The 27,880-nt window shown below is 36.5% G+C and overlaps 1 long non-coding RNA gene across 1 annotated transcript in view; it reads left to right on the forward strand.

Annotated features, from left to right (window-relative positions):
• Nucleotides 1–4,810: 4,810 nt before the first annotated feature.
• Nucleotides 4,811–27,880, forward strand: part of LOC132594484 (uncharacterized) — a 75,572-nt gene continuing 52,502 nt past the window's right edge. The window contains exon 1 of the long non-coding RNA XR_009560658.1: nt 4,811–4,919. This is a non-coding gene — a long non-coding RNA (uncharacterized lncRNA). The remainder of the gene's footprint in view (nt 4,920–27,880) is intronic.

The following is a 27,880-nucleotide window of genomic DNA, read 5'->3' on the forward strand; positions in this document are numbered from 1 at the left end:
CCAGAATTTGCAAAAAAACATTGCACTGAAAATCATCGCAAATCCAAATCTTGCAAGTAAATTGGGAGACTTCAGGTTCAGACAAAGTGGCATAGCCCAACCCCTGCACATCTCAGCTAAATACAACTATAAAACTGGAAATAACACAAAAGGCAACTAAAGGAAAACTCAGAAAGTTGGAAAGAAGGAGGTGAACTGGTTAGGAACTTCAAGACTGGAGATTATCTTATGATCCCTCACCCAGCAGAAGAAGTCAATACAGGCATGGTGTTTCCCAATCCACTACCTAGCAACAGGAAGTGGTCTAGGTAGGCTCCTTATTCCTCTCCTTTGATCATTAAAATAAAAGCCTCAGAACTGCAGTGTCCTCATGCGATTTGTCTCATTCATTCTAAGATTCCTATTATCAGTGATGGGTATTAAGTAGAAGAGGCCAAGGAGTTGGAGTCATCTGGATCTATTTACTTCACCCCAGTTTTCCTTTTTCTTTCAATGAAAAGTATTACAGCCAGGTATGGATTTCCCCAAATCTCCCCACCTCTCTGTCTGTAAGAACTTCCAATTCCGGTTGCTAATCTCTCAAAGTCCCATTTATTTTTGGAAATTCTTTACCCTGAACTTCATTCTGAATTTACGCAGTTGCATGTTGTCATGAGAGTTGAAAAAACCTAGAGAGACAGAACGGAAAGGTGAAGAAAATGCACTTAGCAAACAGTTCTCACATGAAAGCCTCAAAAATTCTGTTTTGTAAACCATTTTTGTTTGTTTATACAGGCCATTTTTTTTTTCCTCCAGCATCTGTGGAAGAAGTGGGCTTTTGATCTCACTGTCCTGGCACCTAAATTCCCACTCTTCTCTCCAGGGACGTTCTTGATGCTCTTGACTGGCTTTTCTGTGGGTTGGAGTTTAGATAAAGAATACTTAAAAAAAGATCAGGAATTTTGCAGCGCAGGAGCCTGGGGAATGAGGTGTTTGACTTTTCTACTTAAAGGATTACTTTGGGGGGGGAAATGGTTTTTAATGAACTAACACTAATATTATTAATACTTTGAAAATCAAAAGGATAATGCAGATATGGATTATTATTCCTAAGTAAGAAGAGATAGAGGAAGATTTATTCTACCTTGCTCCTGAAACCTGGCTCATTAAAGATGCAATAGGTGAGGGGACTCTCAGAGAAAGATGGAAGAGGAAGAGCAGTGATGTAGAGGTTGCAGAGGCACTTTAGATAAATGTTGGTGTCTATTCAAAGGCTTAAAGGTGTGAGAGGTGGCATGAAAGCTGTGTGAGATGTCTTTGAGCGGGGCTGCCACATTCAGCCACATTGTATGCAGTGCCCTACTCAAGATAGTGTGATTCACACAAACTAAACCGTGAAGTTTGCTTTTGAAGTAGAGTCATGTACAACATGTACATCAACATGTGGTAGTCCTGGGAGTGGAGGTGGAGCTTCAGACATAGAGCTGCCCTCCTGTGAGTAAGGTACCACCCTTCAGTGCTGAGCTATTACAGAGGACCCTCAGAAGAGCATCTCAAGAGGCCAGGCCCTGATGCTCCAGTGGGTAGGACTAGGTGCTTTCACCACTGCCCTGGTTGGAGAACTAAGACCCCACAAGCTGTGCATTGAGGCCAAAAAAAAAAAAAAAAGAGTCCAGACACAGCATATGAGGGTCCCTGGATAAAGCTTCTCATACATATTCTTCAGAGATTTGCAGCCCACTGTTCTGAAAAGGCCTGACCAAACTGGAAAGAATTTTGGTGGAGATGTGGTCTGTTGATGGTTTTTATTGTGAAATGATGTTAGATTTTGTTAAATGTTTGTTCTCTATTGGGATGATCATGTGTTTTTTCCTTTCTTCTATTAAAATGATGTGTTACATTGATTCACATATGTTGAACAACTTTGCATACTTCGGATGAATCCCACTTGCTTGGTATATAATCCTTTTTCTATGTTGCTGTATTCAGTTTGCTAGTATTTTTGTTGAGGGTTTTTATATTCTATAATACCACCTAGGTGATATTGGCCTGTATGTATTTTTCTGGCTTTGGTATCAGGATAATACTGGCCATATAGAATGAGTTGGAAACTATTCCCTCCTTTTCTATATTTTGGAAAAGGACTGGTGTTTATTCTTGTATTAACATTTGGTAGAATTCAGCAGTGAAGCTATTTTGTCTTGGGGTTTCCTCTGTGGAAACCCTCTGATTACTAATTCAATCTCTTTACTTATAGGTATGTTCAGATTTTCTATTTCTTCTTGAGTTAGTTTCAGTAGTTTGTGTCTTCCTAGGAATTTTTGTTAATATATAATGTTTCATAGTATCTCCTTATAATCCTTATTTCTGTAAAGTTGATAGTAATGTCCATTCTTTCATTCCTGATTTTAGTCATTTGAATCTTATTTTATTGGTCAGTTTAGCTGAAGTTTTGTCAATTTTCTTGAACTATTCTAAGAACCAACTTGGTTTCATTGATATTGTCTATTGTTTTTCTATTCTATAATTCATTTATTTCTAATCTAATCTTTATTAGCTCCTTTCTTCTGCTTGCTTTGAGTTTAGTTTCTCTTCTGTTTCTAGTTTATTATATTGGAAAGTTAGGTTATTGATTTGAGATCTATGGGATCTCAAAATTTAAAGGGATAAATTTAAAGGCATTTGTAGAATGTCTCTAATGTGCAGATTTTTGGTATGAGGTGATACGTAGTTGAACAAGAACTGGACCTGCCTTCAAGAAACTTGTACTCATGTCAGAGAGGAAGAGGCATATAAATGAAAAAGTAAAATAAACAGAGGACAGTTGCCTCTCCCTTGGTAGAGGTGAAAGTTAGTATTCCAACAGTGTTCATGTTGACCAGATCTCAGGACTTGAGATCCTCCAGTTCCTTATCTCATGCAAAGCTCACTAGGTTACTAGCATTTAGTCTCTCAGATACTGCAGAATTAGGCTCTGTGTCACAGAATTGGGGGAGTTCCTTTCTCCTCGATGTATTTGGGTGAAGAAGACTTGTGCTCAGTGCTGTAAAGCTATGGCAAATTCTGAGTTGAGGACTTCATACCCTTTTTCTTAGGTTCTAATTATGCACAGTCCTGGGGTAGCTCTTTCCCCCAGAAAGCAGGTTAGTCACATATAAATAAATGGTACGTGCTTTCCCCAAACTCACTTTGTAGTTATGGTTCTGGAAGCTACATATAAATATATAAACAATATTCTCAATGCGCATATAATGGTACCAGGTAAGGAAACTGCCTTGTTATTAGAAGATCAATTTTATTTATAGTATTCAGGTCTCCTATGGAATTGCTCAAATTCTTTCCTTATACAGAAAACTTTCTATCTGAACACCAAATCCCTTTACCCTGTAACTCATTTATTCTACTCTTCTTCTCAGAGCCTAGAGCTTTGCCAGTGGTTAGAAACTCCTCTCTGATGTCACCATATATTTAGAGATTAAGATGGTACCACTGACGAAGCAAAAAGACAACCTACGGAATGGGAGAAAATATTTGCAAATGATGCAACCAACAAGGGCTTAATATCCAAAATATTTAAACAGCTCATACAACTCCGTATCAAAAAAACAACCCAGTCAAGGTATGGGCAGAAGACCTGAATAGACATTTTTCCAAATAAGACATACAGATGGCCAACAGGCACATGAAAAGATGCTCAGCATCACCAATTATTAGAGAAATGCAGATGAAAACCTCACACGTGTCAGAATGGCTATCATCAAAAAGTGTACAAATAACAAATGTTGACAAGGATATCGGGAAAAGGGAACCCTTGTGCACTGTTGGTAGGAATGTAAATTAGTGCAGCCACTATGGAAAACAGTATGAAGATTCCTCAAAAAACTAAAAATAGAACTGCCACACAATCCAGCAATTCCACTCTTGGGTATATATCTGGAAAAAATGAAAATGCTAATTTGAAGAGATACGTGCACCCCAGTGTTCATAGTAGCACTACTTACAACAGCCAAGATATGGAAGCAACCCAAGTGTCCATCGACAGATAAATGGATAAAGAAGAGGTGATATACATATACAATGGAATGTTACTCAGCCATAAAGAAGAATGAAATTCTACCATTTGCAGCAATGTGGATGGACCTAGAGAATATTATGCTTAGTAAAATAAGTCAGACAGAGAAAAACAAATACTGTATATCACTTATATGTAGAATCCAAAAAATAATACAAATGTATGTACAAAACAGAAATAGATTCACAGATACAGAAAACAAACTTGTGATTACCAAAGGGGAGAGAGAATGGGGAAGGAACAAATTAGGGGTATGGGATTAAGAGATACAAACTACTATATATAAAATACATAAGCAACAAGGATATATTGTACAGCACAGGGAATTATAGCCATTATCTTGTAATAACTTTTAATTAAATATAATCTGTAAAAATTCTGAATCACATGCTGTACACTTGAAAGTAATATAATATTGTAAATCAACTATACGTCAATTAAAAGAAATAAAATCATTGGGCACAAAACATCTATAATTGACAAAAAACTTTAAACTATCACAAAATTTTATTTGTATATAATCAATTTTAAACATTGATTATTAGAACATAGTAAATGACTTGAATTATTAAGAGAAAGGAAAAGATGGTACCTGAACTTTTTATTCAGTTCATCTCATTACAATTGTAATGTTAACTTTTAAAAATACTACATGTGAAGGGATGAAGTGACAAAAGGATTGTTTGAGTCTGAATAAATATTACAACCCTCTTAAATGTGAATAAATAATGCATTGGCTTTTTTCCCTAATTTTTCTACAGTTGTTCCTTCTCAATACAAGGCTAAGTGAGAGAGAAAGAGAAAAGAGAGAGGGTGACAAGAGCCACACTTTTGGACATGATCACAGGACTCGAGTAGTGCCTGAAAGGTAAATTGTAAATTTCACATTGTTCTGTTGGGAAATGGGGTAGAAACTGGTGTCACCTCCAATATATGCTTGTTCAAACCATTACACAGTTGAATTGACAATTGTGTTTGTGATTTTTTTGTGCCTAAATCTAATAACCCCATAGCTTACCCCACTCCAAACTGTGGAGGGAAATTTTAGTTTGAATTACAAAGTACACAAATTGTTCTTTGTCACCTAATATTGTAGGAAGGGTACCTCACGTGACTACTGTTACCACTAACTTACATGCTCCTTTTTGAACTCCCAGCATATTCTATGTGCTTGTCTGTGGTAGTGACCACTCTGAGTGAGTTTTTCCTCATTTTTGCATGTTTACATGCCATTGGAAAGAGTAATATGTATGTGTGTTTGGTTTGGGGTTGTAATTTTATGTGGGTGTGCTTATGTTGTGTGGATATTTTCATTGCGTTGGTTTTGATATTTAGTTTATGGGTTTTACTCTTTACATGTTCTTACATTATTGTTCTATATTTAAGTTAGGTTCTAATAAGCTATTGGATTCAGTTTGCTAGTATTTTGTTGAGTATTTGATTAGAACTCTTGAGAATGAGGAGATTTTTACATTGGCTTCATTTACTCTTTTATGTGTATCCCTATGCATATCAGGGCCCTGGAAGGCAGAAATTGAGAAGCAGGTTATCTATTTTGTATACCTGTGTTAGGAAATGTAGTATATCCTGTTGCTCCCTCCCTCCAGGGTGATCTCCCTTAAACCACACCAATGTGTTGCCTTGGCAACTGCTATTTGTTATTGCTTTTCCTTTCAGAAAAAGTTGTATAACTCTTTTTGCCTAGTACCTTTCATCAGCATAATTATTTAGAAATTCATCCAAGTTTTTGTGTGTATCAATGATTCAGATATGTTTATGCGTGAGTGGTATTGCAGTGCATGTATAGAACATATTTTGCTCATCTCCACACCTATGGATGAACATTTGGGTTGTTTCAAGTTTTGGGCTATTATGAGTAATGCTGCAATGAACATTGATGTACAATTTTTTGTGTGAACGTTTGTTTTGGAATGGCAAGGTCATATAGCAGATTTATGTTTATCTTTTTCAGAAATTGATAATCTGCTTTCCAAATTGGTTGTAGTGTTTTACGTTTTCAAATTTCTGGTGCCTTTATATCCTTAACAACATTTAGCATAGTTAATCTTTTTAATTTTAGCACTCCTAGCAGGAGTCAAGTGTTACCTCATTATAGTCTTATTTTGCGTTTCTTGAATAACTAATGATGCTGAGCATTTTTATGTGCTTATTTGTATATTTTTTTAGAGAACTTTACTTGTAAAAGTAAAACACTAGAATACAATTCAGAAATAATAAGGAATGTACCACTGACATATACAAGTGGGTTGAATCTCAAAGGCGTTTTGCTGATTAAAAGAAGCCAAAAAAAAAAAAAGCTTACATACTGCATGATTCCATTTATATGATGTTCTTTTTTTTTTTTTTTTCCCGATACGCGGGCCTCTCACTGTTGTGGCCTGTCCCGTTGCGGAGCACAGGCTCCGGACGCGCAGGCTCAGCGGCCATGGCTCACGGGCCCAGCCGCTCCGCGGCATGTGGGATCTTCCCGGACCGGGGCACGAACCCGTGTCCCCTGCATCGGCAGGCGGACTCTCAACCACTGCGCCACCAGGGAAGCCCTATATGATGTTCTTGAAAAGATAAACATATATTAATGAAAAGTAGGTTAATCATTTCGTGGGTTTAGGAGTGGAAGTTGGTGTAACTATAAAACAATAACACAAGGAAAGTATCTTAGGTGATGCAGCTATTCTTTATCTTGATAGTGGTGATGTTTACTCAAATCTATACATATGTTAAAATCATAGGTCTATGTACATACAAAAAAATTCAATTTTACTGCACATTATTTTTTTATCTATATGCTCTTACTATATGCAGTTTTACTTTTTAAAATTAGTTTGTTTTTAACTTTTAAAGACTTTTTTTAGAGCAGTTTTTAGGTTCACAGAAAAATTGAGAGGAAGGTACAGAGATTTCCGATATAGCTCCTGGCCCCCCATTATCAGTATCACTCACCACTCACAATTGTACATTTCTTACAATTGATGAGCCTACATTGACATAATTGTCACACAAAGTCTACCTTAGTACATTATTTTTTTCTTGGTCTCAGCTTTTTTGTGTATGAGTACACTTTCCTCACTTCTTTTATAATTACAATGCATAGTAAGTAATTCATAGTAAGAAAACTTTATCTATTGATCAACTGATGGTATTCGTAGAAAATTTAAATGTGTTATCCCTAGATTATAAATTTATCAACAATGGGAACTTCACCAAATGGCTACTTAATTCACTATTCCATAGACTTCTCTACCTGCTAGGTTCTGGTTTCTCGTGGGCTATAACTTTAGCTCTCCTATGGAACATTCTGGTCCCTCTTATTTTATGACATTTTTCTATTCATTCTTTTCACCTCAGCAGCCCAATACTAGCTCAACCCATATCTTTATGGGCAGGATGTTACTCTTGTTGTTTTTAGTTTGTGCCAGTCCACTTGATAAGGCCATTGGATGACTCATGTATTGATTGTCCTTGAGCCTTTCTTGGACAGAAAGCCACTGATAGTATGAGAGGTGGGGTCTTAACACATTTTTAATTGAAGCATAATTGACATATAATATTATATTAGATTCAGGTGTGCAACATAGTGGTTTGATACTTATATACATTATATTAGCACTATAAGCCTAGTTACGTACTGTCACCACTTGAATGTGGGCTGGGGTTAGCGACTCACTTCCAAAGAGTAGTGTAGGAAAGGTGAAAAGTGGTAACTTTACATTATGGAAATCTGGCAGACAGATCCTATCGTAACTAAGAATTTAAGGTTAATACTACCAGTGATAAGTTATGTGGATACACCTCCTGATAAAATGCAAGGAGGAAGGGCACTTCATCTCTGTGGTATTCCCTCAAATTCAGACCCCCAGTCTAATCAAAAGAAAGCATCAGAAAAACTCAAGTTGAGGGAAATTCTAGAAAATGCCTGGCCAGTACTCTTCAAAGATGTCAATGGCACAAAACACAAAAAGGGACTGGGAAATTTTACTCATCAGAGGAACAGAAAAGCGTGTTACTGGGAAAAGTGGTGAAATACAAATAATGCCTGTAGTTTTGTTAATATTACTGTGCTACTGTTAATTTCTGAGTTTTTACTAATGTACCGTGGTTACATAAGATGGGAAGCTTACGGGAAGCTGGGTGATGGGTGCATGAGAACTCACTGTACTTTATTTATATACAACTTTTCCATAAATCTAAAATTATTCCAAAATGAAGGTAAGAGAAACTAAGAAACAACTAAAAAGCGCACATCTAATTCTGCTTCTGCCTGGTATATAGAACAATGAAAGGTGTGGATTTCAACCTAACAACATGAGCAAGTCAGATGAACACCCAAATCATAATTTTTCTTGAACCACTTGGAGATCTTAGGTTCTAGATCTATTAAGCAGCTTGATTTTAAGGAAAGATAGCTCCTCCCAGGAGAAGTGGGATGCAGAGACTGGCTTACCAGTGACAGAGAAAGTGAAGTAATTGTACTTGCCTAGCAAGCACCCATGGCACGAGCAAGAACACCACTGGGAAGGGGGTAGGGACCTGGAGAGAGATCAGTGTGTGGTTTAGGTGTGATGGATGTCAGAGATCAAGGAGTAAAGCAGAAGCACTGAGAAAAATCCTCTGGAAACCTGACATTACCCTAAGCACAAAACAATGCTAGAAGAATTAAAACCCTGTCTTGCATTTAAGCTAACTACCACAAGGATAAATCCCAATCCCAAATTAATAACTGACAAGATTGACTCAACTGCCCTATCACATAAGAAAAGCCTGCAAGAAGAAGCGGTGTGTTCATTTCCAGGTGCAAATATTATTTACCTCGTTTTCTACTGTTCTACATGATGTTCAGCATCAACTGAAAGTTTTAAAATGCACACTCAAAAGAAAGAGAAGGAAACCTACTATCAAGGGACAAACAAAACAATAAAACCAGGTTCCAAGATCATCCAGATATCAGAACTATCAGACAGGGACTTTACCATAACTATGATTAATATATTTAAGTATCTAATAGAAAAAGTAGACATACTGCATGAGCAGATGGGGAATTTTAGCACAGAGGTAGAAACTACAAGAAAGAGTTAAATGGAAATGCTACAAATATAGAAAAACAACAAACTTCTTTCAGAGATGAAGATTTACTTTAATGTGCCCGTAATTATTTCAGTGCCATGCAAAGGCAGAAGAAACCTGTGAAGGCTTGAATGAAAGCATTTCCATTTAACTCTTTCTTATAGTTTCTATCTCTGTGCTGAAATTCCCCATCTCCTCTTACAAGATGTCTGCTTTTTCCACTAGATAGTAAATATATTAATCATATTTGGATGGGGCTGCCACACTGAGCCATTCAGTGTGCAGTTCCTTTCACAAGAAGGTGTCATTAATGTGGACTAAAATATGAACGGCACCTTTCTGAGAAGAGTAATGTACAACATGTAGGGCATAGGTGGTGGCCCTGGGGTGGGGTTGTAGCTGGGAGCACAGATGCCTTTTTTGGAGACCAGGCACCCACTCTTCAGTGTTGGGCTACCTCAAGAAACTTTTTGTGCCTTCTAAGAGAATATACATGGGAACTATGGGCTCCTGGGAAAACACTTCCACTTAAGTCCTTAAGAATTTATATACTCATACTTTTGCCAAATGAGGCTTGATTAAAATTGGAAAAACATTGTATTGAGAAAATAATACTCCTGCTTTGCCAGCTGAGCGTTTTTCCCCGATATTGCCAAATTCCCCAACCTTTTATCACATATGAACTTCTCATTTGCCAAGCTTGTCTTTTAGAGCTCCCCAAATACTCTCCTGCCTCAGATTTCTCCACTGCTGAACCCCAAAGCCCATTTTCCTCTTAGAGACTGAAACATTTTCTTATATTTTCTAAGCTTTATTGAGGTATGATTGGCAAATAAAATATGTATATATTTAGGTTGGACAATGGGAGTTTTTTAAGGTGTACAATATGATGGTTTGAAATACATATACAATTGTGAAACGATTAGCACAATCAAGTTAATTAACACATCTCCATTACCTCACATAGTTACCTTTTGTGTGTGTGTGATAAGAACACTTAATATCTACTCCCTTGGCAAATTTCAAGTATATGATACAGTGTTATTAACTATAACCACAATGCTGTACATTAGATCCCCAGGACTTACTCATCTTATAACTGAAACTTTGTACCCTTTGACTAACATCTCTTCATTTCCCCCATCCTCCAGCCCTTGACAACCACCATTCTATTTTCTGGTTCTATGAATCTGACAATTTAGGTTCCACATATAAGTGTGAAATCATAGAGTATTTTTCTTTCTGTGGCTCACTTATTTCACTCTTTGGGTGGCTACCTCAGTTGTTTCCAAGTTTATGAATTTCCTTTGTTATATTCCTATTAGTTGACTTTGAAAATACCCTTTAAACATTTGTTACCAATTATTATACATTTATTAGGGGTTAACCATAGTTTCTCAAGAAGCTTTTACTTTTTAAATGTTTTTTTTAAAAAATATTTTAATGTTATATTTGAAGGATAGGAGATATTGCCTAGGTTTTTCTCCCCGTGTTCTTATGGTGGAACTTCTTAACTCTTAACCCTATGCTGACAAGAAAGAGAAAGAGAAAAAGAGAGACAGACAGACGGACAGAGACAGCAAGCAGCAGACTGTTGGAGACCATCTACGGCATCCGAGCACTATGTGCATCTGGGAAGTAGGTTATCAGTGTTGCATCCCCGTGTTGGGAAATAGGGGAAGATCTTTTACCCACTCATAGGTGATCTTCCTTTAATCACATCAGGGTTTTTCATGAGTAAAAACCGGCATATTTGTGCAGTTTTGTGACTGATCTCAAAACAGTCACATGCCACACTGTACCCCAATACTTGGAAGAATTTAGGTTTTTCATGATGACGGTAGAAATAATTCATTTTTCCTTCCTAACATGCTTGCTGGTGGACAACCTCTCTTCCTCACAGTGTCTACTTTCGTCCTTTCTGCACTCTGAGGGTTTTCTAAGGCACTGAATCTTAACTACCCATAATACATACTACATTGTGATGAGACTCATTGGGAGTTTTTCCTCATAATTTTGTTTGTGCTGTTTGAGGGAGATAAACAAAATTGATAAACCTTTAGCCTGGCCCACCAAGAAGAAAAGAGAGAGGACCCCCAAAAACCAAAATACGAAATAATAAAAAATGAGAGGAGAAATAACCACTGATACCACAGGGGTACAAAAAAAATTATAAGAGGATACTGTGAAGAGCAGTATTCCAACAAAATGGCCAACATTGAAGAAGTGGACATATTTGTAGAAACATACAACCTGACAAGACTGACTCAAGAAGAAACAGACAATTAGAACAGACCAATCAGTAGTAGTGAAATTGGATTTATAATTTTAAAACTCCCAGCAAACAAAAATCTAGGAATGGACATGGACAAGGAACTCATACCTATCCTTCCTAAAGTATTCCAAAAAATTGAAGAGGATGAAACACTCCTAAATTCATTCTATGAGGCCACAATTTACCTGATGCCAAAACCAGACAGACATTGCAAAAAAAAAGAGAAACTTAAATGCCAATAACTTTGGTGAACATAGATGCAAAAATGCTCAACAAAATATTAGCAAACCGAATGCAGCAATATATAAAAAGGATCATATATCATGATCCTTTGAATTTATTCCAGGGACATGAGAATGATTTAACATTTGTAAATCAATCAATGTGATATACCATATTAACAAAAGGAAGAATAAAAATCACATGATCATTTCGATAGATGCAGAAAAAGCATTTGACAAAATGCAATTTCCATTCATGATAAAAGGTCCCCAGGGCAGGAGTATCCTTGCTTGATGACTTTCACAGGAGGGTGAGATGCCCACTTAAGTGGGGTTTGCCTATGTCCTAATTCAATTGGAATTAAGTCTGCTTGAAAGAGAAAGACACTCCAAGCAGCGTCCTGTTCCAGAATCACTTACCTGAACTCCACACCACAGAATAGCAATGCCAGCGCCTCTTAGGAACCAGGAGGCAGGGAACAGAGAGGATGCAGGGTTTTCTGGGATGGAGTGGTGGGGAATCCTGTTCCTACTCAGCCCCTGAACAGAAAAGAGCACTGCCCACCCCGCCCCACACAAGTTTACCCCACCCCTGCAGTGATCAGCCTGGAGTGGCCACAAACCTTCCTGTAAGGACCTGGCTTCACTCTCCCCTCTATCCTCCCTCCTCCATCCCTGCCTGAGTGAGTGCCCCTTCCACTGCGGCAGGATAACACAGGGGTTTTCAGGCCTGATAGGGAGCAGGGACCCTCAGTCACCCACCACAGCCCTCTATGCCCCACAACTCCCAACCCCTCTCCTAGAAGTACCTGCCTCACTCCAGGCCCAGGGACTAATCTGTGAGTATGTGCAGGAACCAGGAGTATGTGCAGAACCATTCTGGAGGTGTCGGATCCTCTCAAGGACACTCACAGAGAAAACGGCCCAAGGAAGTAACCATCAGAGGCTCAGGAGAGGTACGAGTCTACACTGTAGCTTCCCCAAGGCGTGCACACCAAACCTCTTAGTATCCAGAAGGAACTTCATGTTCGCTTAGGTGGCATGGGTCTGAGGGTGTCCTGCAGCCAAGGAGCCTCTCTTGTCCCTCTGATGCTGGATTTTCCAGACGGTCCTCAGAGGTCCATTCATTAAGAGGGGCTTTTGGGAATTCCCTAGAGGTCCAGTGGTTAGGACTCTGTGCTTTCACTGCCGAGGCCCGGGTTCAGTCCCTGGTCAGGGAACTAAGATCCTGCAAGCTGCGAAGCAGCAGTTGCCATTGTCACCTCCACCCCTGACGGGGCACGTCCAGGCTCCCCATTTGCCCCCCGTGCAGTGCACTCGTTTCCTTCTTCCCCAGCTCCTTGTCCTTCATTGTGGAGAGGACGGCTCCCCTCTGGGCACATCCTCCCTCTCGGCCCTCCTTCTCCAACCTCAGGCTCCTCATTCTTCCTCGGATTGGGCATCACGAAGCCAGAGCACTGATGGAACTTTGTGGGTGGTGATGGGAAGTTGAAAGCCTTCAAAAGGCAAAGCCGGGATGCTGGGGTCATTTAACACATGTGGAATGAGTGCCCATTTCTCCAGGACAGGGGCTGTGCTACGTTCTGGGAGTACACACAAATTCACTCTCAGGGACCCTTCGCTGCCCTTAGGGGTAGTCAGAAAATAAGCCAGGAAAGGAAGAGCAAGATTATTTGTTAGGGTCATCAATACTATGCAAAAATAAAACTAGTTAAGATGAAATGAGGGACTGGCTGGGAATGGGTGGATCCCGAAAGACCTTCTTTTAAGAAGAATGCAAAAGGAAGATATGTGGGTAATTATAAGCTAAAATTGGCTGTTCAAAAAACTAAAACAATAATGTCTTTTTTGTTTGTTTTTTTGTGTTTTTTAAATTTATTTTTTATTGAAGTATAGTTGAGTTACAATGTGTCAATTGCTGTACAGCAAAGTGACTCAGTTATGCACATATATATATTCTTTTTCATATTCTTTTCCATTATGGTTTATCACAGGATATTGAATATAGTTCCCTGTGCTATACAGTAGGACCTTGTTGTTTATCCATCCTATATATACCAGTTTGCATCTGCTAATCCCAAACTCCCAGTCCAACCCTCTCCCACCCCCCACCCCATTGGCAACCACTAGTCAATTCTCTATGTCCCTGATTCTGTTTCTGTTTCATGGATAGGTTCAATTGTGTCATATAATAGATTCCACACATAAGTGATATTGTATGGTATTTGTCTTTCTGACTTACTTCACTTAGTATGATAATCTCTGGTTGCACCCATGTTGCTGCAAATGACATTATTTCATTCTTTTTTATGGCTGTGTAGTATTCCATTGTATATATGTACCATATCTTTATCCATTCATCTGTTGATGGGCATTTAGGTTGTTTCCATGTCTTGGCTATTGTGAATAGTGCTGCTATGAACATAGGGGTGCATGTATCTTTTTTAATTATACTTTTGTCTGGATATATGCCCAGGAATGGGATTGCTGGATCATATGGTAATTCAATTTTTATTTTACTGAGGAACCTCCATACTGTTTTCCACAGTGGCTGTACTAACTTACATTCCCACCAACACTGTAGGAGGATCCCCTTTTCTCCACACCCTCTCCAGCATTTGTTATTTGTAGACTTTTTGATGATGGCCATTCTGACCGGCGTGAGGTGGTACCTCATTGTAGTTTTGATTTGCATTTCTCTAATAATTAGCCATGTTGAGCATCTTTTCATGTGCCTATTGGTCATCTGTATTTCTTCTTAATAATGTTTTAAAAGATTTATGGTATATATGGAAGTAAAGTATAGGATAAAAATGGAAGAAAAAAGAAGAAGGAATAAATGAAGATAAGCTCTTTTTAGGCACTTTCCTGTTATGGTAAAAGTATTAACTTAAGTTAGACTGTAATAAGTCACTGTTACGTATTTTAACCACTAGGGAAACCATAAAAGAGTGGTTTTTATGATGAACCACACAAGATCATGAAAATTTAAAGCAAATAGAGAGAAAATGGAATAATGAAAACAATAGTTGATTAGTCCAAAAACAGACAAGATAGGAGGAATCAATTGACAAATATCAGGTGGGACAAACAGAAACCATAACAACTTGATAGGCTTAAACCTAATTATCCTAGAATCATATTAAGGAAATTAGAATAAAAGCTCCAATTGAAAGAAAAAAAATTTTAGACTAATTAAAATAAGAGAAGTCAACTGTATACTAAATACAAGGCACTTTACATACAATGATACACGTAGATTGAAAGAAATATGATAGAAAACAGCTCTATCTTCAATATTTTATTTTTACTGAGGTATTAATGTACAGTTTGATAAGTTTTGAAAAATGCATAAACTCAACTAATTCACCACCCAAATGAAGATATAAAACACATCATCCCAGAAAGTTGCTTTGTCTGTATCCCTCAAAAAGGAAAACAATGCTCTGATTTCTCTAGTCAGGGATTACTTTTGCCTTTTGTTGATTTTACTAAAAAGTCTAACCATCTATTACATATTCAGAGATACGTACAGTCAATCCTTATTATTGACAGATTCATATTTGTGAATTCCCCCACTCACTAAAATTTATTTGTAACTCCATAATCAATACTTGTTGCGCTTTCTCAGTCATTCGCAGACATGCACAAAGTGTTGAAAAATCTGAGTCACCTGACACCCACGTTCCTAGTTGAGGGCAAAGAAGGGGATTCTCTGCTTTCTTATTTCAGCTCTAATACTGTAAACAAGTTTTATTTGTAGTCTAGTGCCACATTTTTCACCTTTTTGTGTTTATAATGGCCTCCGAGTGTAGTGCTAAAGTGCTGTCTTGTGTTCTTGAGTGAAATAAGTCTGCGATGTACCTTAAGGAGAAAATATGTGTGTTAAATAACCTCCGTTCAGGCATGAGTTATAGTGCTGTTGGCTGTGAGTTCAATGTTAATTAATCAACACTACATATTAAATGAAATGTCTTTGTATAGAAACACATATAAAACAATGTTATTTATTGATCTGTTGATAAAAATGTTTTGATCAGAGGATCACATGAAACCCTGTATTTTCCCTAGGATCAATAGCTCAATATTTGCTAATTCAGTGTTCATGGTGAGTTTATAGAACATACTTACTACACATAACAAAAATTGACTATATGATAAATATTTTCTCTCAGTCTATGGCTAGACTGTTTATTACTTTAACTGCATTTTTTGATGAGAAGAATTTTTAAATTTTGATGAAACCCAATTCATCAGTTTTCTTTTACAGCTAGTCCCTTTTTGTATCTTTTATAAGGAAAATTTTGCTTCCTTCAGATTACAAAATTATATTTTGTTTTCTTCAAAAGCTGTATGGTTTCTAGATTTTATGTTTATGTCCATGATTCATATAAAAAGAATCGGGGACAATTCTTTGAATTCAGGGCTGTGGTTCATTTTACCATTCAGATATCCAGTACCGTCTGTTGAAAAGGCTTTCCATCCCACATTTAATTTCATTAGAACTTATCTCAACAATCAAAGATATACCTCAGTTTGGTTCTATATATGGAGTCCCTATTCTACTCCATTGATCTATTTGTCTATATTCATGCTAATAATACTGAAATGTCTTTGACAAAAATCAATCTCCATTCTTTAAAACCTCTTGAGAAATTAGAAATGGATGTATATTTCCTATTCCTTAAAAATGTAAGTATGTATACACAGTTGACCCTTGAACAACATGGGGACTAGAGGTGGCAACCTTCTGCACAGTCAAAAATCTGGGTATAATTTATAGTAGGCCCTCTGTATCCATGGTTCCCCTCTATCTGTGGTTCAGCATCTGTGGATTAAACTAACTGCACATTGTGTAGTACTGTAGTATTTATTATTGAAAAACAGTACACAAATAAGTGGACCTGTGCAGATCAAACCTATGTTATTCAAGTGTCAGCTGTGTACACACACACATTTAATAGGGAACAATTAGAGACAGACATTCCCATAAGGCAATGATGCCCATCATATCCAGTGTAATTTTAACATTGTTCTGGAAGTGTTAGTCAATGCAATTAGATAAGCAAAAAATAGAAGCATAAGACTTGGAAAAAAGAAGAAATATAACTATATTTATTATGAAATGACAAAGAGTACACCTGGAAAATCCTAGAAAATCAATAACAAGATAACTCAGTTATAAAATAGTTTTGCATGATGGGAATGTACAAAATTACCATGCAAAAATCAAAACCATTGTGTTCCCAAATTATAACTAACTAGAAGATATAATGGAAGAGAAAAATTCTATTTATGATGGCAACAATAAGATAAAATGTCTAAGAATAAATTTAATAAGAAATTTTGAAACCATATATAATGAAAGCTATAAAACATTCTTTAAAGAAAAAAAATAGGGTTGAACAAATGTAAGCACATCACATTCTTAGTTAGGATGTCTCGGTGTCATCACAATGTCAGTTCTACCTAAATTACTTTTAAAATATAATGTAATCCTAATGAAAATACTATTAAATTTCTTTAGGGCGCTAGACAAGTTGATATTACAGTGTATGTGAAAAAATAAATGTTCATACATAGCTATAAAACACTGAATGAAGGGACATGATGGGGTATAGCACGACTAGATATAAAAACATAATATGAAGCCTGTATAGTTAAAACGGTGTGTTACCAGCATATGAGTGGACAAACAGATCAAAGGAATAGAATGGCAAGTCCAGAAATAGACCCAAGTACACACAGAAATTTAGTATATAATGAACATAGTATCTTAAATCACTTCATCAAAAATAGATTTTAAATAAATGATGTTGGGAACATGAATAGTCATTCGGAAAAAGAATACAGTTCCTTGTATTCCTCCCATTGAACACAAGAATAAATTCCAAATGAATAAGGAATATAAATAAGAGAAAAGCAATATGCAATGAATAGGATGAAACATAACAGACAAGAGCAATAATTACAGTAAATGTAAAAACAACTAAGCTATGTAACAGGAAGAGATTTTCAGACTAGATAAGACAGACTACTTGACAAGAAACACATTATAAATAAAAACACAGTTTGAATGTAAAGTATAGAAAATTTCATTATGTACATTTTTCGTAATGGATTCTTACTCATTTAGATACCCAGGTGAAAGATCCTTTTTTCCACAGAGCCTTCCTTGGGTTGCCTTAGTTGGCCTAATTATTATCCTCTGCTCCCCTATTCTTTTCTATATTCCTTTTCTCTATTTTTCTGTCTCCCATACCAGATAATGAGCTCATCGAAAGCAGGATGTTTGCCTGATTTGTACCTTCACTATTTCGCTCTCTCTCACTGTCTTGACACATAGTAGGTACTTAGTGTATTTGTTGAAAGAATCTGTATATGCTGTCAGGATCAGGAAGAGAAGCCTATTTCTTATCTCTTCTTTGCCCTTTGTAGTATCTTTCTGCATGTTCTGTATGTGAGAGAAACATTTCACTGGCTGGCTGGAAAGAGATAATTGTGTTTGCTCTATTTCAATTACACTTCGTTGTTAGAAAATAGATGTAACATAAATGGAGTTGTCTCTCTTCTGCAAATGGGTGACATAACAGTGTTTACATCCCATTAAGCTTTATAAAATTTTGTCACATCATATAATGTGACAAGCAAGAATAGTTTACAGCTTAACCAATGGAATTGTTTGAATTGTCTTTTTCGTGGGATTATAGCATTTTTCTTACAAGATCACGGGACCCTTTACTTCAGGGTCACTGAAATGTGTTCCCCACTGTGCAGATGTGTGGTTGAAGGACAGTATCTTTCCATTTGCATGTAATTGTGAAATAAGATCTTCCATGTGCCTACCTTTCAAAACACAGTTTTCTGCAAAATGTAATATGCTTCTTTTCAAGAGAAATTTGCATCGGTTTTCTGTAATGTTTCAGAATTTCTAGCTCTAGGCTCAGTACGGTTTACATAACTATATGTAGGCTTCTCTACAAGCTGCTAATGTGGAAAAATGGACCATGTTCTCAAGAACATATCCTGCCTTAACCAGAGGTTCAAAAAATCACTATATTTTTACTTGTTAAGGAGTTAAAGAAGTAATTCAACACTTGTAGAAGTTATCCTGAGCATGAATGAACACTAATAGATAAATTGTACCATATCACTTGGCCCAGAGGATAATAATCTATTTGTTAAAATATGAATACCCCAATATAACACCATAACAGTCCACATAAGATACTAGATAATCTTTTAAAACAGAAAGACTGACATTAATATGAATAACATAGAATTTCTTCCATCGTGACTGATATATTCTAGAGGGCCTACGTGGAACAATCCCACCTCCCCACCTAGTTTTCATGCCTACTTAAATTTGACCCTCTCTCATTATTTCTAATATGTCACCAGGTGACCACAAAATCATAAACTATCTTTAATAAACAACTCTACCTCAAAAAAAGATACTAACATTCTGAAAACCATTCTCAATTACAATTCCCATTCCAAGTATAATATTTGAATGTGTTGTTGCATCCAGAAGCCTTACCAAAAGAATAATATCTTCACTTAAAAGATTGCCAGGGGCTTCCCTGATGGTGCAGTGGTTGAGAGTCCGCCTGCCGATGCAGGGGACACGGGTTCGTGCCCCGGTCCGGGAAGATCCCACATGCCGCGGAGCGGCTGGGCCCGTGAGCCATGGCTGCTGAGCCTGCGCATCTGGAGCCTGTGCTCTGCAACGGGAGAGGCCACAACAGTGAGAGGCCCGCATAACGCAAAAAAAAAAAAAGATTGGCAGGTGGTGATGCAGGTACTTTTGGACATTCTAGTCCAATGCTGTCTTGCCCCTAAAGAAATTATGCCTGCATCTGCAAAGTGAGCAGAGTGGTCAGTGTGAAAATAATGAAAATAGATATAGCTGCAATTAAGACTTAGATGGTTAATTATACTCTATCTTTTTAAAGACAAAATATAGCTGCAAATAGAAGATTTTCCTCAGATGATGTGATATTGGCAGTATCATGGATAACAGAAATTTTTGACCAAAATCACCTAAGTTCTCTGAAGCTTTCTGAAATGTCACAGAAGCCATAGTAATTTCATAGCTCTCCCCCTTTGTGAAGCACAAGATAGTGATTCTATCCCTATTTCATGTACCTAGGAATGCCTTGAAGAGTTTGGTAAATGTAGATTCCATGACCTTCCAGTGACCACAGAAAATTTTTATTTTTAACAAGCTCCCTGGGTATCCACATGTAGGTGGTCCTGGAACACACTTTGACAAAAATCATGACTCTCCAAGAGGTCAATTCAATCAAAATCACAACTGAGCCTAAACTACCCTGAAAATCTGGGAGCTTTTTGGATTTCCTGCTTCATACATCTCAGAACTTACCTTGAAATTAGCTATGAAAGAGGCACCCAGAGGAGCCATTGAGAGGGCTGTTGGAGTAATAATTAAGAGTCTGGTAGAGGCTCGCCCTTTTCAAACTAAGCCAAACAGTTACAAAATGTTTTCCATGGTCTACAGGGAAGGGTCCAGTGGCTACATACTTTTGGTAAATAGGCCTAATATATTTTTGTCCCCACAAAGGGAAATCAATTGTTCCTCCACTGGACAGAATTCATTTGCATGTCTATGGACAAGAGCCATTTACATGGCTATCAATTATCTCCAAAGTATAGAATTGTAAAAAGCTTAAAGGCAAAGCTCATAAAATCAGAAAATCCAGATTTAGGCAACATCTAGATTTCCTAGATACAGAATTTTTTTTTGGTCCATTTCAAAGTTTTTCACAATCTTTCTTAACATTGCCACCCATTTGATATTCATAATCTCATAGGAAGATTATTCTTAGTCACAAAATAAGACTGGTTTCAGTAGATTTTTCCTGATTATTTATGTAGGTGCAGCATTAGTGTTAATTTACCATATAGTCTTCCTTGAGTTTGCTTTGCAAATCTAGAGCCATACCATATTGAAAAAATTACTAAGGCCACAAAATTAACTTCTGTCTTGATATTTATATAATTAATCTCAGATTGGACTTTTAAAAGGCTCTGGGATTTCTGGGTCTCTATATTTTGTTGTTTCAAGTGTAGGGAACAAGTCTCAAAACCCCCCTTCACCAGATTGTACCTATACTTCCTATGGATTTGAGTGAATTTCTGTTTTTTCCAGGGTCCTCAGCATGTCTTAAGATTCCTGGTCTAACAGAAAGATTTTCTTTAAAACCTGTAAGTCTGGCACCCTTAAAGTCAGGTAGCAGGCCAGTTTTCCTAGGAAGGTTTTATAAGCATTGACTTCAGAGGTAAAGCCAACCTATTTCATTAAAAGTGGTTTGTCCTATGTGAATTAAAGAGCACTGTTCTCTTATATGACACTTCAGGTAGTGCCTTGGTTGTATAATCAATTTGTTAATAATATCCTGGTAAAAAGGAAGGCAGATTCTTATTGAACCAATATAAGTAGCAATATTGCAATGAAAAGTAAGGAGGCTTGGTAAGCTTTTGAATTCTGAAAGTGAGTGAAAATCAGATTCATTTTAAAATATTTCCTTTCACAGTACAAAAGCAAAGTTTAGGAAATTATTGTGGATTAGAGATAGCTTAAGAAGAAAGAGAAAGAGCTACATTATATATTTAGAATATAAAGCATTAAAACAGTATCAACAATATTTCAAGCAAATAACTGCAATAAAACTCTCTTCAGTCAACATAATCAATTCTTATTCTTCTGGATCTTGGATTACCATGAAGCTGTTTGCTTCTTTACTAAAAAGTGTACTGGATGTCCTGACTCAGTCTCCTGGTACAATACGAAAGTTGTCTAACTGATGTCAGTTTGAAAGTTGAGAGTTTTTCAAGTGTCAATAGTTTGAAGTATTTGGTACAGTCCTTTTTTTTTTATAAGACTTTGAGACTGTCCTTTGTTGAAGATACAAACTCTGGCCTCTAATTTATAGAAGAGCCTTCATACAAGCATCAAAGTAAAGCAAAAATTATCTGTAGAAAGCAGACACTTAAAATTGCTGTGGTTAATGTGTTACTGACAGTTTTTCAAGTGTGAAAGTTCTTATGAAGTTCATAATAAGAATAATGCGACTGACAGGGAAATTTGCCCATTTTGGTGGCATATAAGACAAAGGTAATAAAGTCATTCAAGAAATTAGATAAGTTGTATCCAAGAAAAATGATCAAGCCTAATTTCAAAGAGGACAGTGACTGTTACAAGTACTTTATAAAAATGAATGGATGTACTATTTAGAGGGAAAAAATCTTAAGTTGTAACATCGAATAATTTTATACCAATTTCAATATGAAGAGATTCAGTAATTCTGGAGTAAGGCCTATGCATCTGCATTTTTATAAAACTCCATGGTTAAGTCTGATGTATATCTACAGCTGGAAACTACTGCCCTTGAAAATGCTAGATTCAAATTAAAGAAGTAAAATTGTAACCAATCAACATTTTAGATAATAACTAAAATTATGAGGGATAATCTAATACTGTTGCTATAGGATATCACGAGACAAAATACCACCAGGACTCTGATATACAGTACAGCAAAACTTGACTGAACTATTGCCTAAGAATTTTAATCACTGTTTCTCCTGAGAGTGCAACATATTGTAGAAGGCAAAGGCATTGACAAATCTTCAGGGACTTCCTATAAAGCATAAAATTTCTAAAATATTTATAAAAGTACTGTTTTACTTATACAAATTTAACATAGGGAAGACTGAATTTATCTTCTGACTTGACAGCTCTTCTCAAGTAACACTTGAAAGAGTGACATATTAAGCAGACTAATTATTTCTAAGTATCTGATTATAAAGCAAAGGAACAAATCTTTCCCTCTGTGAAATTTCAAATATAGTTTTATGTATAAAGATATCCTGAAAGCTTATATTATTTGTTTTTCCATCTAAGATCAAAGTAATGGAAATTAAAAAAATTTAAGTTGTTAAGAGGAGATTTGGACACTAGATTAAGACAGGACCATGAATGCCTCAGAAATTGCCTGTGTTAAGGAACAAAAATTCAACTGAGTAAATTTGAAGACCTAAATGGGTTTATTAAATGGTTCATGAATCAGGCAGCATCCCATCATGCAATAGAAAGTAGCTCCACAGAGCTGTAGGAAAGTAAAGGCTTTAAAGGTGCAGAAGGGGGTGGAAAAAGTAAATTATTAGCAAAAAAATGCATTGTTTCAGGCAAGGTCACACTCCTAAAGGACCTATAGGGTAGAATATCTCATTAGTGCTGACCAGATAATTCCAGGTTGACTGGTTAAAAGTTACAGTCCTCAGGGGTGGTTGTAACTGCTCTTAGGTTCATAAGTGATTCCATTGTGGGCCTGTTATGATACCTGGTTGCATATTTAACCAAAGTGACAAAACATTTAAAAATGAATATAGAACCAGTAGGTAAGACACTAGTTAGTAAACCAAAGAAACAAACCCATCCAAATCGAGTGAACTTTGCTAAGATTTTAATAGCTTCTTTTCAGTGACAGTTGATATCAATATAAACAATGGTAAATATTCTTTCCAGGATTTGACATTCATTATGCTCTTTCATAACCTGGAACAAAGTGATACCTTACTTTAGGACGTATCTCTGGGGTCCATGATGTCAAAATTAATTTTGCAATAATTCTAAGATGTTACTTATGTTAACGTTTGAAACATTCATCATTGCTATTTTGACTTGAATCAATAAATATTTTTTTAAATTCTCAGTTTTAAATGTCTAATGCAGTAAGTATTTACTTTTATAATCTATGGGAACAGAGGCTCTTTGTAATATACCATAAGTCCCAGGAGTATAGTGGATCAAGAGACCCAAAAAGGCTGAGAATTTCTGCTTCAGGACAGAATGTCTTCTTTTTGAAAAGCACAATGAAGTCTAGGCACAACTGTAAAATTAGAGAAAACAGTCCTCACTTTGGACATCATCTGCAAATTTGAGGCTTTTCCAGAATCAGCCTGAAGTTTTATAGTTCACTGAAAGGAAATCGCAGAACTCACCACAACTATTATACTTATCATTATGGTTTATTGCAGGGAAAGGATACAGATTAAAATTAGGCAAGGGAAAAAGTGCATAGAGCAGAGTCCAGGAGAAGTACCAAGGGCAGAGCTTCCATTTTCCTTTCCCTATGAAGTCAGGACACATTACTCTCTTGGAATTGATTTGTGATAATATGCATGGAATATTGCCAACCAGGGGAACTCACATGAGCTTTGGTGTCCAGAGATTTTATTGGGGCATCATAATGTAGGCGTGACTGATTGACTGATTGCCTATGTAGTTAATCTCAGCATCCAGGTAGACTGATACCATGTGACCCAGAGCCCCCCACTCTTAAGTCACAGTGTTGATCTTTTTGGTGTGGCCAGCCTCCACCTTAAGACTATATGGATATGGCTAGCTCCCAAAGTTACATTGTTAGACTATCCAGTACAACGCAAGGCCCCCAGGCAAACAAAAACAGATGTTCCTAGGATTTTCCAAGACCCGAGAGATTACTTCCCAGATGCCAAGAACAAAGGCCAAGACCTTCTCTTTGGGCAAGTCCAAATTCTTTCCTACACACACAAATACATACACAATTGTATTTTTCTATAACCTTTACTCCAAAATATAGTGTCAACTATTCATATTAATTGTACTCTTTCACTAATGTACCAAAATACTATTTCACAGGGAAAATTGGGGGGTAATACTTGAGAACTGTATTATAGAAGCATGTTAGCCAATTACCAAAGTTCATGAGCACACACAGCACTGGTTTTTTATAGCCACACATACCTTTTACACAGATTCTTAAGTTACAGAAATCAACACATTAACATGGTTCATGTTTTAAACCCTCTGTTACATATGAAAATAAGAGGCAAAAGCATGTAGGCTTAAATTATGCTTAATAATCAATGTTTCAATATTCTTGTTACTTAGAAATTATGTAGATATTCAACAGTATTCATATTTTTCCTCAGTTTAATAACAGTCCAAGGTTTTAAGTTACCTAACCGTCACCTTGGCAATTATCCTCAAGCTGACATATTGACACACTACAAAATATAATTACTGTTGACATAAAGTCTGTCAGAATAATTATTCAATATAGTTGAGCACAGGTTGCAGTTTTAATAATGTTAATTATTGAGGAGTGATGTTACCTTACTTGATCAAAAGACAAATCTAAGTAGAGTAGGATAAAATATATGCCTGCAATATACTTAATGCTGGTAAGTCAGAAAAGACATAGATGTTTTATTTAAAGTTATTAAACTACTCTTGTTTACCAAAGATTTACTTTCATTATATGAAATTGGATTTCCTAAAAGGTTTCTGAGTTAGTTTCCATAAGAATAATTATTTTTTAAGGATAGCATATTTTAATGCATTAGAAGTTCAATTTCTCTGTTTTCTGGGAATTTAAGGTATATTTGATTTCATATGTGCTTATTTATCTGTATAAACAAATAAGAACAGATCTCTTTTTTTTTTTTTTTTTTCCGGTACGCGGGCCTCTCACTGTTGTGGCCTCTTCCGTTGCGGAGCACAGGCTCCGGACGTGCAGGCTCAGCGGCCATGGCTCACGGGCCCAGCTGCTCCGCGGCATGTGGGATCTTCCCGGACCGGGGCACGAACCCGCGTCCCCTGCATCGGCAGGCAGACTCTCAACCACTGCGCCACCAGGGAAGCCCAGATCTCTTTTAATTTAAGAGACCTTATAATCTAATTTTTTAGTTCTCTCTGGAGATAAGAAAACATTGCACAGTCAACACGAGACATAGTAGCCTTTCTGAATTATCATACAGAGACAGAAAGAACTTGCTACTAAAATTCTCTAATTTTATCTCAACATCAAGAAACACAAGAGACTTAGAAACACAATAAACTCACAGTCCAGATACCAAAGAGTCCAATTCCTTCCTAGTGGGTACAAAATTCTTAATTTATTTGACCTCAGAATAATAGAAAACCCACAAAAGTTAACAAGCCAAATTCTTTCATGTCTTTCACCCACCAGAGACAACAACTTTATAATCCATTAATCCATTTACAGAGATCACCAAGTGGTCAGACCATAAAACCAAATTCCCAGCCATTGCTGCCATCTATGGGGAATAACTAATTATCCATAAAAGAAGCAAAAACAAAATGTTAAATCATCAGAGAGGTGGGAAAAAAGAGTAAAGAGAGAAGACAAATACCATATGATATCACTTATATGTGGAATCTAAAATATGACACAAATGAACCTATCTACGAAATAGAGACTCTCACAGACATAGAGAACAGACTCGTGGTTGCCAAGGGGGAGGGGGTGGGGGAGGGAATGATGGGGAGTTTGGGATTAGCAGATGCAAACTGGTATATATAGGATGGATAAACAACAAGGTCCTACTGTATAGCACAGGGAACTATATTCAATATCCTGTGATAAACCATAATGGAAAAGAACATGAAAAAGGTATACTTATTTCTCCAGAAACACCATCCACTGGGAGTATTGAAGGATGACCTTTGAAACTGTTAAAGGATATTGAAAAGTAAAAGGTAAAATCATGACTCTCACACAAATATAAAAATTTTCAAAGTTTTCAAATTTAATTCTTTAATTAATTAGCAAAGGATCTAGTAAGATGTTACAGCTGATTCAAAGGAGAAATCTAAGTACCACACTTATGGAATTTACAAATATAGTAGATGCAAAACTGGTTTTATCCACCGGACAGGGAGAGAAGTGATTTGTTTCTCCACCAGAAGGAAAGAAGTCTTCAGACAGGAGTTAAAGTTGTCCTTCCGTATCCACTGGGGATTGGTTCTAGGACCCAAGTGGATACCAAAATCAGCAGATGCTCAAGTCCCTTATATAAAATGGGGGAGTACAGTTGGCCCCCCTTATCCACGGGCTTACCTAATGCAAATGGAATTTCGGTTGGACCGTGTTTGCATTTCTATCAGTTACCTACAATATACAGAGTTGTAAGTACTACAAAAGATAATGAGAGAGACAAACCTCAGAAAATCAGAATTAGATAATGACTAGTTTTCCTGAATAAGCTTCTTTTGGTCCATTTCGGAGTCTTTCACAGATTTTCCTGATGAGATGCAGGTATAGTTCTACATCTTGAGGTTACGTTTCCCCGCAAAAAGAAGCTTGTTAGGCATGAATAAGCATATTTTGTATTTCTTATTAAGTAGATTCTCCAGAGAGCAATCTGGTGCTCAAGTCTGGACCTGTAGCTGTTACTTTCTTTCCGATGTGATAGAGTCACAAGTAGAACCAGAGCACCAGGGCAATTGTTTGCCTACTCATTCCCTTGTATTTATCTGAAGCCAGCTGTGTAGAATAAACCCAATGATCAACTGCAGACTGTTATAAATACCACTGAATTGTAACACTTTAGATGTAAAAAGAATAAATTTTATCTTACATGTATTTTACCACAATAGAAAAGGAGGAATAAGAAAAGCCAGTCAGAAAAATTGACCCCATTCATAGAAATGCAAACAAGATCTATCCATGTATTGTTAACCTATATGAGGACATGTGTAAGTCATTTGTGATTTAAAGATTCTTTTTGTGGATTAATTTTTTTAAAAAAGAATTCTATAAGAGGAAAATAACTCCAGGAAGGAGTGCTTAACTTTGTAGAATGTTATTAAGGACTTTTTAGAAGGAAAATAGAAACGTTTTCATAGGTTTAGCAACATGGACGTCATTGGTAACTCTGACAATAGCATTTTTAGTGTAGAATCATAAACCAGACTGAAATGGATCGAGGGAAATTGTGATTTTTTAAAAATTCCCTATATGCTTTATTTAAAAAAATCAGTGTTTTCTAAAAGTAACACAAATAACTTTTGTTATTAGAAGTACATGCATAAAATACATATAAGTAATTTAAAATATAATAACTATGTATTATAGATTTACTTTAAAATATAATGTGTGCATTGGGTTACTATGCAATAACAGACACTTTTAGGAAGTCAGTGAGTGTGAAAATTTTTACAACATATTAAATAAATATTATACTTTCAAAGTTTCTTGCACTTTACTAACTTTCAGTTTTCTTACCCCCGGCCTCACATTTTAATATATTTTGTTGACTGTTTCAACTAGTGAAAACTAATGTTGGTCTTTAAAAAAATTAAAGCTACGAATATAAAAATAATGCATTATCACTATAAAGTGTTTTTTTTAAATAAGTGAGAAATGTGGAAAGAGAAACAAT

The sequence above is a fragment of the Globicephala melas genome, chromosome X, assembly GCF_963455315.2.
Source record: "Globicephala melas chromosome X, mGloMel1.2, whole genome shotgun sequence".
In the NCBI taxonomy this organism is placed as follows: domain Eukaryota; kingdom Metazoa; phylum Chordata; class Mammalia; order Artiodactyla; family Delphinidae; genus Globicephala; species Globicephala melas.